General features: G+C 45.6%; 1 long non-coding RNA gene across 1 annotated transcript; it reads left to right on the forward strand.

The window, feature by feature from the left end:
- Positions 1-8878: 8878 nt before the first annotated feature.
- Positions 8879-10181, forward strand: LOC124687306. Its single transcript, XR_006998172.1, has 4 exons — positions 8879-8942; positions 9036-9079; positions 9768-9854; positions 9984-10181. It is a non-coding gene; the product is annotated as an uncharacterized LOC124687306 (long non-coding RNA).
- The last annotated feature ends 627 nt before the right edge of the window (positions 10182-10808 follow it).

The raw sequence follows: 10808 nt of genomic DNA on the forward strand, positions 1-10808 counted from the left end.
TATGATGATACTTTTTGCTCATCCTTGTAATAGTCTTATAATATGCTTTATCATGCCTTTCACATATCCTTGGTTGAGCCTTTTATTGTGGTGCCTCTTACTTGTTGCTCAACCATTTGTTTGTTGCAAGTTTTAAGCTTAATTTTCTATCTTTGATCTATTGCAAATGTTTGTGTTTTAAATGGTAATGAGGGAGTGAGGATTCCATGTTATGCATATTGTATTCAAATGCAACATTTTCATTTATGCATGTACCTTGGGGAGCTTCCTCATTTTATTTAAAGCACTATTTTGCGGTGATTATTAGAGTTTAGTTCACTTGGTATCTTTTGTTTAATATTATGGGAGTGATGATTTCATGTTTGTGCACTTTATACTCCAATGCAAATTGTCTAGTTTTGTGCACAAACCTTGGGGAGCTTCCTCATATTATTTAGAACAATCTTCTTGATCTTATCATAATATCTATCTTTCTTTTGGTATCTTTTTGTGGTTCATTTGGTTGCTTGCTTCATTTGTTGAAGCTTCTTGACTTTGTTATCTTTTTGCAATCTTTGATCCTCTCTATAGTGTGATTCCTTCCAAATATTCATCATTGGATACACGCATTTGATTCCACTCAAATTATGAGAAATGCACACGATATGGAGGAGCTCTCACTATATTGGCCTTCTAAAATTTTCACCCATTTCGGCAATTGGTGCCAATGGGGGAGAAGTTTGGAGGGTTTAAGGGAATTTGTCTATGTCGTTGCTTTGTGCTTAAGCATATGCCTTTCTTGCATTGCATCTTGTTGTTTTGCATAGTTCAATATTTAGAGGAAACTCCACTAGGCTTTGAATGCCAATGTATGCAATGAAAGTCAAGTTCATTCACACATGCATATATTATGGGGGAGTTTGCTCTACATATTCAACTTGTTTGTTACTTAAATTCCTTATATAAACCCTCTCAAAGAGATTGTCATCAATTACCAAAATGGGGGAGATTGAAAGTGCATGGAGCCCCCATGTGTGGTTTTGGTAATTAATGACAATCCCTATGGACTAATGTTTGCATTGAGTTATATTTGTAGGAGTTGTCCATAGGCAATGCTTGAACCATATGTTGGCTTCAAGGTTGCAATAAGAAGAAATTGATGAAGGATATCGAGTGTCAAGTATGTCTTGAAGATGAAGATGAAGTGAGCCCTAAAGTTACTTCAAGACATCAACATGATTAAGAATGAAGAAATGAAGTGCAAGTTCAAGATGAGCCAAACTCGAAGAGATCATATGCTTGAAGCTTGGTGATCATGGATATGTGAAGATGCACCAAAGAAGAAGCTCTCCCATAGTGGAGTATGGGGGAGCATTTCGCATGACTTCATCAAGCAAGCACAATCAATAAAGGTGTTCCATCTTGTTGCGGTCAAGACCGTCATCATCAAGCTCAAGTGGAATGCGCAAGGTTAAGGTTTGCTCTTGATAGGGTTTCTTTCTCACCGGTCTCATGGTGTAGTTGGAGACCGGTTTAAAGTATAGTTGTCGTACTATCAAGAGGGCTCTCGACTGAGTAACTCGATCATATCCTTCGGAGAGCTCAAACCTTTGCATCCTTGCACCATCTTTCTTGGTTGTTATTTGGATCTTATCCATGTGATGTTTTAGAGCTTGTGTTTATTCTCATGACAAGCTCTAGTTCATCGAGAATGGTTTTTGCATGGGCAACTTGTTGCATTTTCGAGGTTGGAGGTTTTACCAGTATGTCTTTTTTATATAGGTCAAACCTTTCATCATTTGTTTCTATACTCCCTTGCTGGACTATGATGGTTCCCTGCATGATCTTGTAGAGCTTGTTACTAGCTTCGAAACGAGCCAAAGATCATCAAAATCGGAGTCTGGATGCTCAAGTTATGCTCTTTCTCGATTTGCTGTCTCTGCCAGTTTTCAGGGGGGCGGATTATCCGGCCCAAGTGAGGGGCGGATAATCCGGCCCTCGAAAAACTGCTAAGGGCTTTTGGGCGTGAGCCACAGTATTGGACCCGGATTTTTGGCCGGATTTTTCATCCCGGGGGCCGGATAATCCGGCCTGGACACCCCCAACGGCCATATTTCATGGGGAGCTATAAATAGCCTTCTTCTTCCCCAAATCTGGTTGGTTCACTCTCTCTCTCTCTCTCCCCTCCATTGTTGTCCTTCAAAGCTTGCCCTAGTTCAGCTTGCCCTAGTTCTTGATTCCTCCCATGATTCTTGCATATTCTTGAGGGAAAAGAGAGAGGAGATCTAGATCTACATCTTCACCAATCAAATCCCTCTCTTTGTGAGGGGAACCCACTAGATCTTGATCTTGGAGGATTTTGTGTTCTCCTCTTTGTTCTTCCTCTCTTATTCCCCCAATAGCTTTTGTAGCTTTGTTGGAATTTGAGAGAGAAGGACTTGAGCATCTTTGTGGTGTTCTTGCCATTGCATTTGGTGCATCGGTTTGAGTTCTCCACGGTGATTCGTGGAAGTGAAAGCAAGAAGGTTGTTACTCTTGGGTCTTTGGACCCTAGACGGCTTAGTGGCCTTTGTGGCATCTTAGTGGTGTTCTTGGGGACTCCAATTAAGTTGTGGAGATTCTTCAAGGGCAAGGCCTTTGTGGCATCTTAGTGGTGTTCTTGGGGACTCCAATTAAGTTGTGGAGATTCTTCAAGGGCAAGGCCTTAGTGGCAATTTATTGGGAGCCTCCAATTAAGTTGTGGAGATAGCCCCAAGCTTTGTGCGGGTTCGGTGACCTCCCTAAGGTTCCATAGTGGATCGAGGACATCCCTTTTGGTGGGAATTCTCGAGGAGAATACGGTGGCCCTCGTGCATTTGGAGTGACTTGTCCTCCACACCGCTCCAACGGAGAGTAGCACTCGCAAGAGTGTGAACTTCGGGATTCATCATTGTCTCTGCGTCACTTCGGTTATTCCTATACCCGAGCTCTTTACTTATGCAGTTTACTTTGTGATAGTCATCGTGCTTGAAGTTATATATCTTGCTATCACATAGTTGCTTGTATTGCTTAGCATAAGTTGTTGGTGCACATAGGTGAACCATAGTATATAGGCTTTGGGCTTGACAAAGTAAACGCTAGTTTTATTCCGCATTTGTTAAGCCCATCTCGTAAAAGTTTTAAACCGCCTATTCACCCCCCCCCCCTCTAGGCAACATCTGTGTCCTTTCACTCGGGCCTGATAAGAGGTAAACATGAAGATGTCATCACACATACATGAACATTACTACCCATTCAATCCACCATGTTGTGGGCTGAAACACCGAAAGAAAATTAGGTAATAGATTAGTATACCTAATGTTTCTTCCTCAATGTTGCCAATGACCAGGTTGATAGAATTGGAATTATGTCCGACTTGAACTTTCTGCCCCTTGCATTGTGGACAAGCATGAGCCCAATGGCTCATCTCGCCGCACACCCAACAAGGATCTTTCTTCTATGTTTTTTTTTAAGTTGGTAGTCTGGGAGACTTTGTTCTTTTTCTCGTAATCACCCCGAGACGCTCCCCACGAGCATTATCACATCTCCATATGTGATCTTGATGGGGGTTTCAGACCACTGCGACAGCCATGCCCCCACACGGCCCAGACAGACCACTGCGCACGCGCCGCCACCTTCCCCGACGATTTACACAAAAATAACCCTTTTCTGAAACTATAGCACAGACTGACCTCCCGGGCAAACTATTTCACCCATCTAACCCTTTTGTGTGGCGCCCCTCCCATGGGCGCCACACCTCACTGTGTGGCGCCCGTGTGGCCGGCGCCACTCTCCCATCCGACGTGGCGCCCTCGACGTTGAGGTGTGCTCGAATCTGACGTGGCAGGATGTGTGGCGCCGCTCACACGGGCGCCACACTTTGAAAGTGTGGAACCAGTGGCAAGGGCGGCACACATCCTATTATGTGTGGCTGCGCGAGCCCACCCCAGCCCGACCCAGCCATTCCATTCTCTGTTTCTTCCTCCCTCAGCTCCAAGGCGGCCGGCTCTCTCTCCCTCCCCCCTCAAATCCCTACTCAAATCTGTTGAATTTCGTCAGATCTGCCCGTGGAGATCGTTCCCAACCCGTTCCTTGAGGTAATCTCTTCCGTTCCCCTTCTTTTCATCCATTGGTTTTGTGTATTTGGTTGAATCTACATGTGAAACCCTAGATGTGGATTTGGTTGATTTGAGGGTGGATGGGGATTTGGTTGGATGTTAGGGTTGTTGAAGTAGGAAAAATGGTAGTGTGCTAGTTTGTATGGGTAGACTATGATGATTATGGTAACTAATGAACACATGTGTGTATGTGTTGTTCCCATTATGCTAGGGGGGTGGAAAGAATTGTTCATATTCATCATGTGGACAAGGATGCTTTTTTGAAGGGAAACATAGAGCCGGACCCGGAAGAGGTTGACTTGGTGTTTGAACTTAGCCCTAGCTTTGCGGAGGTGGTAGCACAAGTGAGGGTTGAGTTGAATTGGAATGAGCCAAATGATGGTGTTGAGCTAGAGGGAAGGCATAATGTTGGGTTTGGAATGCACACCCGTTGGAAGACAATGCGTATCAACTCCGAGCAACATTGGTCCGTTTACAAGGAGACGGTGGCCGAGTCACAAGACAAGGCTTTGGAGTTGTTTGCAACCAAGACGGTTGATGCTCGTATCGAGCTTGACCTTAACCGGCCCTCCTCCCCCGTTCAAGAGAGGAGTCCACCACCCATGAGCCAAGAAGAAGCCACCCAATCTCCCATTGTCCAATCTCCCATTGCCCAAAAACCTCCGTTGGAGAAGGAGTATGACGAGCATGACGATGGTGATGATGGTTTCGAGATGAATGACAACAATGTCGGTGATTTGGATAAATATTTGACGCAGGAGGAGATGGACCACTCCATTCCTTATTCCCGATGCTATGCGTCGGACTCGGATGATGATGGACCCGAAGAGGAACTTGATGAGGATGGCTTGACGGCTAAGGAAGCCGAAAGAGCCGAGATATTCAAGAAGGTAACCGGACGGGATATTCGGATACCATTGTTCCGTGATGTTAGTCTTGCGGATGGATAGATGGGGTCATTCGGGAAACAAGTTATTCCAAGAGGCTCGCGAGCCAACTAATTGTGGATTATGCAATAGTAAGGGGTACAATAAAAGGAAATGTACATCCGGCAAAAAATCAAAGGGCAATGATACTAGCACAAGCCAAGCATCAAGTAGCCAACAAGCTTCAAATCAACCTCCAAGCCAACAAACCCCAAGCCAACAAACTCCAAGCCAACAAGCTCCAAGCCAACAAACCCCACGGCAACAAACTCCAAGCCAACAAGCTCCAAGCCAACAAACCCCACGGCAACAAGCTCCAAGGCAACAAGCCCCACGGCAACAACCTCCAACGCAACAAGCTTCAAGGCAACAAACTCCAAGCCAACAAGCTCCAAGACAACAAGCTACAAGGCAACAAGCCGCAAGGCATCAACCACAATGGCGACAAGCTCCAAGGCAACCAAGGATTCATGTAGGGCTTAGTAGAGGTCGCCATGGTGGACGTCGGGGTACTAGTATGCTAGGATACCTAGCGGGGCCTTATCCGTATGTGTCTCCAAGTTACTAATTGCATTGTACTATCTACTTTCCTATTCCGTGACTAACTTTAGTTTTTTCAATTTTGTTTTCAGGTATGGCAACTCAACCCACCAAGGGGAAGGGGGCGTGGGAGGGCAATGAGAAGGAGGAGTCGGTTTGGGAGGAGGCGGTGAGGACGGTGTGGAAGAGGGAGAAGAAAGAACTTGAGAGGAAGAGACAGGAGGAGATAGCTAAGAAGAAGGCGGAAGATGACCGTATGCAAAGGGAGTATCAAGAATACCTATGGCGCGAGAAGAAGAGGAATGAGAAGCTCTAGGCCGAACGGGACCGCCTATGGAGGGAAAAAATCCAGAGGAACTGACAACTTACTCAACTAGCGAGGGAGGGGGCAAATAGGATGCACCTAGAGGAGGTGGATAAGGAGGCGGAGCGCATAAAGGAGGAAAGAGCTCAAGCGGAAGCTTCAAAGACGGAGAAGCGCCACCATTTCTTCGACTCCGTGGTTCAGTTGGCTCGTGACATAAGGGAGAAGGAAGAACTGGCGGAAGAATCTAAGAAGAAGAAGGCGAGGGGGGAGGGAGCCTTTGCCACGCAGTGATGTCCCTTTGGCTAAGTTCTTGTTGTCAAACCTTTATGTTGTCGAACCATGATGTTGTGTGAAACTTGATCTTCTTGAACCTTCATGTCGTTGAACCTTATTGTAATTGGAACCTTGATATCGTCGAACCTAATTTGTTATTTGAACCACTATGCTGTGTCGTACATGTTCTGTGCAATGTTGTATTCAAAAATGTTGGAATATGGTAGAATATTTCATGGTTTAGCACAAGTCAATGTGTGGCGTCCATGGCATAGGCGCCACAATGCACAGTGTGGCGCCCATGGCCTCGGCGCCACACATGTCAGCTTATATCAACTTATACGTCGAAAACATCCAGGGCTCTGGACGATTAGTCCTTAGCCGTTTTGGCGAGCCTCTTTGTGTGGAGCCCGTGCCGTCGGCGCCACATGGTGAAGTGCGGCGCCCACGGCTTCGGCGCCACACAAACAGGTCGCCAAAACGGCTAAGTCCCTAGAGAAATGTCTTACAGTATGTTTTGCGCAAACATAACAGGATGTGTGGCGCCCTTGCTACGGGCGTCACACTTTCAAAGTGTGGCGCCCGTGTGAGCGGCGCCACACATCCTGCCACGTCAGATTCGAGCACACCTCAGCGTCGAGGGCGCCACGTCGGATGGGAGAGTGGCGCCGGCCACACGGACGCCACACAGTGAGGTGTGGCGCCCATGGGAGGGACGCCACACAAAAGGGTTAGATGGATGAAATAGTTTGCCCAAAGATCAGTATGTGCTATAGTTTTAGAGTTATTTTTGTGTAAATCGCCACCTTCCCCGCATAGGGAGAGCACGGCCAGCCAGGCTCCACGCCCCCTCTGACCGTGGAGTCTAATCAGAGCAGGACCAGTGACAGAACCGACCCCCGATCAAGCATCTCACGGTATGATTGCTGCACCCCCATGGAGCTCTCACAGCGCTTTGGATTTTCGGCCGTCAGATCGAGCTGACGTGGCGCAATCTTCACCGTCAATTTCGTCCAGGGCGAGAGGCCCTCCCACGAACCCGCGTTTTATCCACGGGTCGTGAGAAAGCCCGCGCGGCCCGTTCGCTCCGCTCTCACCCGCCTCGCACGTCCTCCTCTCCCCCTCGCGCCCCTCCCATCGCCGCCGCTGCCGCCGCCAGCTCCCAATCCCGTCGCCCCATCCTCCTCCACAATCCCCTGCAGCGCCTCCTCCTCCAATCCTCCCGCTCATCCTCCCCCAATCTTCTTCCAATGGCAGCCGGCCACCAGCCCAGGAAGCTCCTCCTCTAGGGCAGGGACGGCGAGCTCCTCTTGGGCGGGCGGCAACCGCGTGTCGTCGGACGGCGGAGATGGCTGGGGCGGGCGGGAGAGCGCCGGCGGCAGGGAGGCGCACGGGGGCGGGCGGGCGCACGGGGACGGCGGCCGGGAGATGGAGGGCGGCGACCGGCGGCGGGGAGCAGCGGCTGGAGGGGCGGCGGCCGGAGGTGGAGGGCGGCGGCCGGAGGAGCGGCGGCCGGAGGTGGAGGGCGGCGGCCGGAGCTCCATCTCGATTATCCCTGCACCACCACCGCTGCCCTTCTCCTTCATCCTCTATCTTCCCCTACCTTGTCTCCTACCATGGCACTTCCTCCTGCCTACTAGCCCCTGCCCATATCGTGCACAGAAGGAGAAACACGCCTCGTCTTCACCATCGCCGGCGGCTGCCCGACAGAAGCAGCAGCTCGCTGCCTCCTCATCGATGTTGGAGGTCTGGCAGCAAATTCAATCCTCCCTGCAGCTGCACGTCACCTCCTCCAGTCACTTCCTCCAGCCCCAGTGCCCCACATCATGAGAGAGGAGATGGGTGGAGAATGAAGCAGAGGCTACGTATCCAGTATCCTCCATCTCTGGTCCCCTTTGTGTGCGCTTGCAGGTACTCAGTTTTCCTTTTCTCATGCTCTCTGTTTGATCCCCAATTTGCTTTAATCTTTGCTTTGCAGATTCTTTTTATCGATGCCTACAAGGTGCTCGATGAAAATCCAGGTAGACTGTCCTCCATGAAATATATGAGAAAAATTTGAGGAAAAGATAATTGGTGATATGTTCAGTCAAAGCAAAAGAGAAAGTAAGAATCAAGAGAGAGAAGAAATAATTTTGGTTCACCCACCATGATTTGTTTGTTATAATTTTGTTGGTGTGTAGTATATAAATAAATGCATATTGGATTTTTACCTCTCGTATTTGAGGGTGGAATCTTCAGCCTGCTCTGAACGGCATCGCGTCGGAGGCAAGTGTTTGCCTTACTTGCCCAGAGGCAACTGGACAGAATGTGCAAAAGTAATATCAATGCCAATAGTTGTGCAAAAGAAATATCCTTCCAGTATGTAGCATATCCAAAATAATACTTGCTAATTGTTTTTTTTTTTGGGTTAACTTTTTTCATGGACCGATATTGGTTTCTTTTGCCCTAAATCACTCTACAACAAAATACGCAAAAGAAATATTAATGCTTTATGTTGCAAAGTTGTTTTGGTTTAAGCACAAGCAAGCGGATTTGCTGCTCGCAAGGTTGTTTGTTAGTTTGCTTTTGGACAATGCAAACCGGTCAGGTGGTAGTTGTCACTGATTTTAGAGCTCATGACTCATGACTGAAATCGGGTACCTTTTCTAGGTAAATTGTGTCTCCTTTAATTTCCGGTATGGGTTACTTAAATTAATTCAGAATCAAAGATGCTTCGAGCGGTGAGGAACTTGACTGCTTCATCATAGAGATGTTGAAGATTTATTGTGCTTACAGTATAAGGTAAATAGAATTTCGGTAAATCCATCTTGAGCTATTTTCCTTGAATGGTATAATACAACAATGTTTGATTCTGATCTCAGCATTACTTTTCAGTTGCCTACAATATTGTTGGATTCCTTTCTCACATCAAAATATAGGTACATGTCACCCTTTTAAATCAATCCACATTGTATCTACATATTAAATTATTTTTCTTTCAATATACAATATAGTATACATGGTTTCAGCCTTTCAGATGTTGTGTAGAGAGAATAACTTAGGTTTAATTTCTACGGTAATAATTGCTATAATGGCATGTTAAACCTGGTATGGTAAATTTTCTTTCCCTATAAATCTGAGACACCTAAATTTTTTGGGAAGTGAACCTGTTACTGTTTTAGTTAAAGGCATGTTAAACCTGGTGCATCTGATAGCGAATGGTGCTTTTGTTATTGGTGTAAATGTTTAATTTGGTACTCCTGTATTTATCACCAAAACTTTGTGAGGTGCAAATCATGTGTGACCCTGACAAGAATTAATACACGTGTGATGTGCTTTTTTCTCTTGTTAAGAGTACATGCTTAGTTTCTTTCATATTTAGCTCCATTTCATTGCTGATAAGAAAATGTCCCTCTGTCTCATGTTTCTTCTTGCTGTTGAGAAGAGATGCTTAGTCAAGAATAGATAGAGAAAATTATGTCTAGATTTTGGTTGTGATAGATTAATATCTATGTGATGATGTTTTGTTGTTTTTAGGCATGTATTCGATACAAAAATGAATAGACAAAGAATACTATTAATATCGTATTAATATCCATCGTGGCTCGTGTTCTTTAATATGGCAAGGTAAACTACTGGTCTTCATAATCGACTGCAAGAGAAGAAAAGCTTAATTACCTGAAAAATATATCAGAGTGAAGGCACTTATTCCAGGTGGGAGCATTACGGATTGCATTCTCTGATTTTATTAGCTTAGATGGTTTTTTATTAAAAAAAGGTTTCAGCTTATCTGAATATGTTTTGATTAATTCTTGCATATGTGGTTACTATTTATCATTGTAGGTTTCGCATATTCTATCATTGCAGCCTTAGTTCCATGGTTCCACCCAACCTGGCGACATTTGCACCACTCGCAGGTACACAAACTTCTCTCTTCTTTCATGATATCGAATGTTGGATTAGTCCTGGTCCTGCTGAATCATATTTTTCATTGGAAAATTTGGGCATGAGAAGGAAAAAAAATATTTGCACCAGCTCTGGCGTGTGCCACATGTGCTGGGCTGGGCTAGGCATGTGGCGTGTGCCATATGTGACCTACTGTAAAACCCTGGCATATGTGAGTCTAACATTTGTGTCCAAGTAATTTCCCTGGCTCTCACCCGGTATGATGCACGTATAAGGGGTCATATATGCATAGCGCCCCATTTCGAAAAAATGCATAGTGCTGGGCTGCTGTTGAAAGGCTGGACAAATGAATGGACATTTCATATAGTTAACCAAATGCAGATTTATCCATTTCTGAACCCACGTTTATGTTCTTTGCTTTTAAATTTATTTGTCAGATCGCAATTTATTTATCCATTTCTGAATTTGTTTATGCTGGTGCAATTTATTGTTTAAAGTTTAATTACCTTTGTAAGAATTTGAGGCCTTACTTTCCTTGCTTATGTTGATGTCCAGTCTCAAAATTATTCCCTTCATGCTGGAGCTGCTAGCTGACATAACAAAGTAGCTTCGGTCTGTATTGGTTAGACCCATACAATACATGCAATGGATTTTCGGCTATGTGTTCCACTTCATAGCTTATGGCTTGACATCCACTAAACTGCATATTCCACGTCTGATTCTAAATTTGACCATCCTATCTCTTTTTTTGAAGAACAAAGT

The sequence above is a fragment of the Lolium rigidum genome, chromosome 2, assembly GCF_022539505.1.
Source record: "Lolium rigidum isolate FL_2022 chromosome 2, APGP_CSIRO_Lrig_0.1, whole genome shotgun sequence".
Classification (NCBI taxonomy): domain Eukaryota; kingdom Viridiplantae; phylum Streptophyta; class Magnoliopsida; order Poales; family Poaceae; genus Lolium; species Lolium rigidum.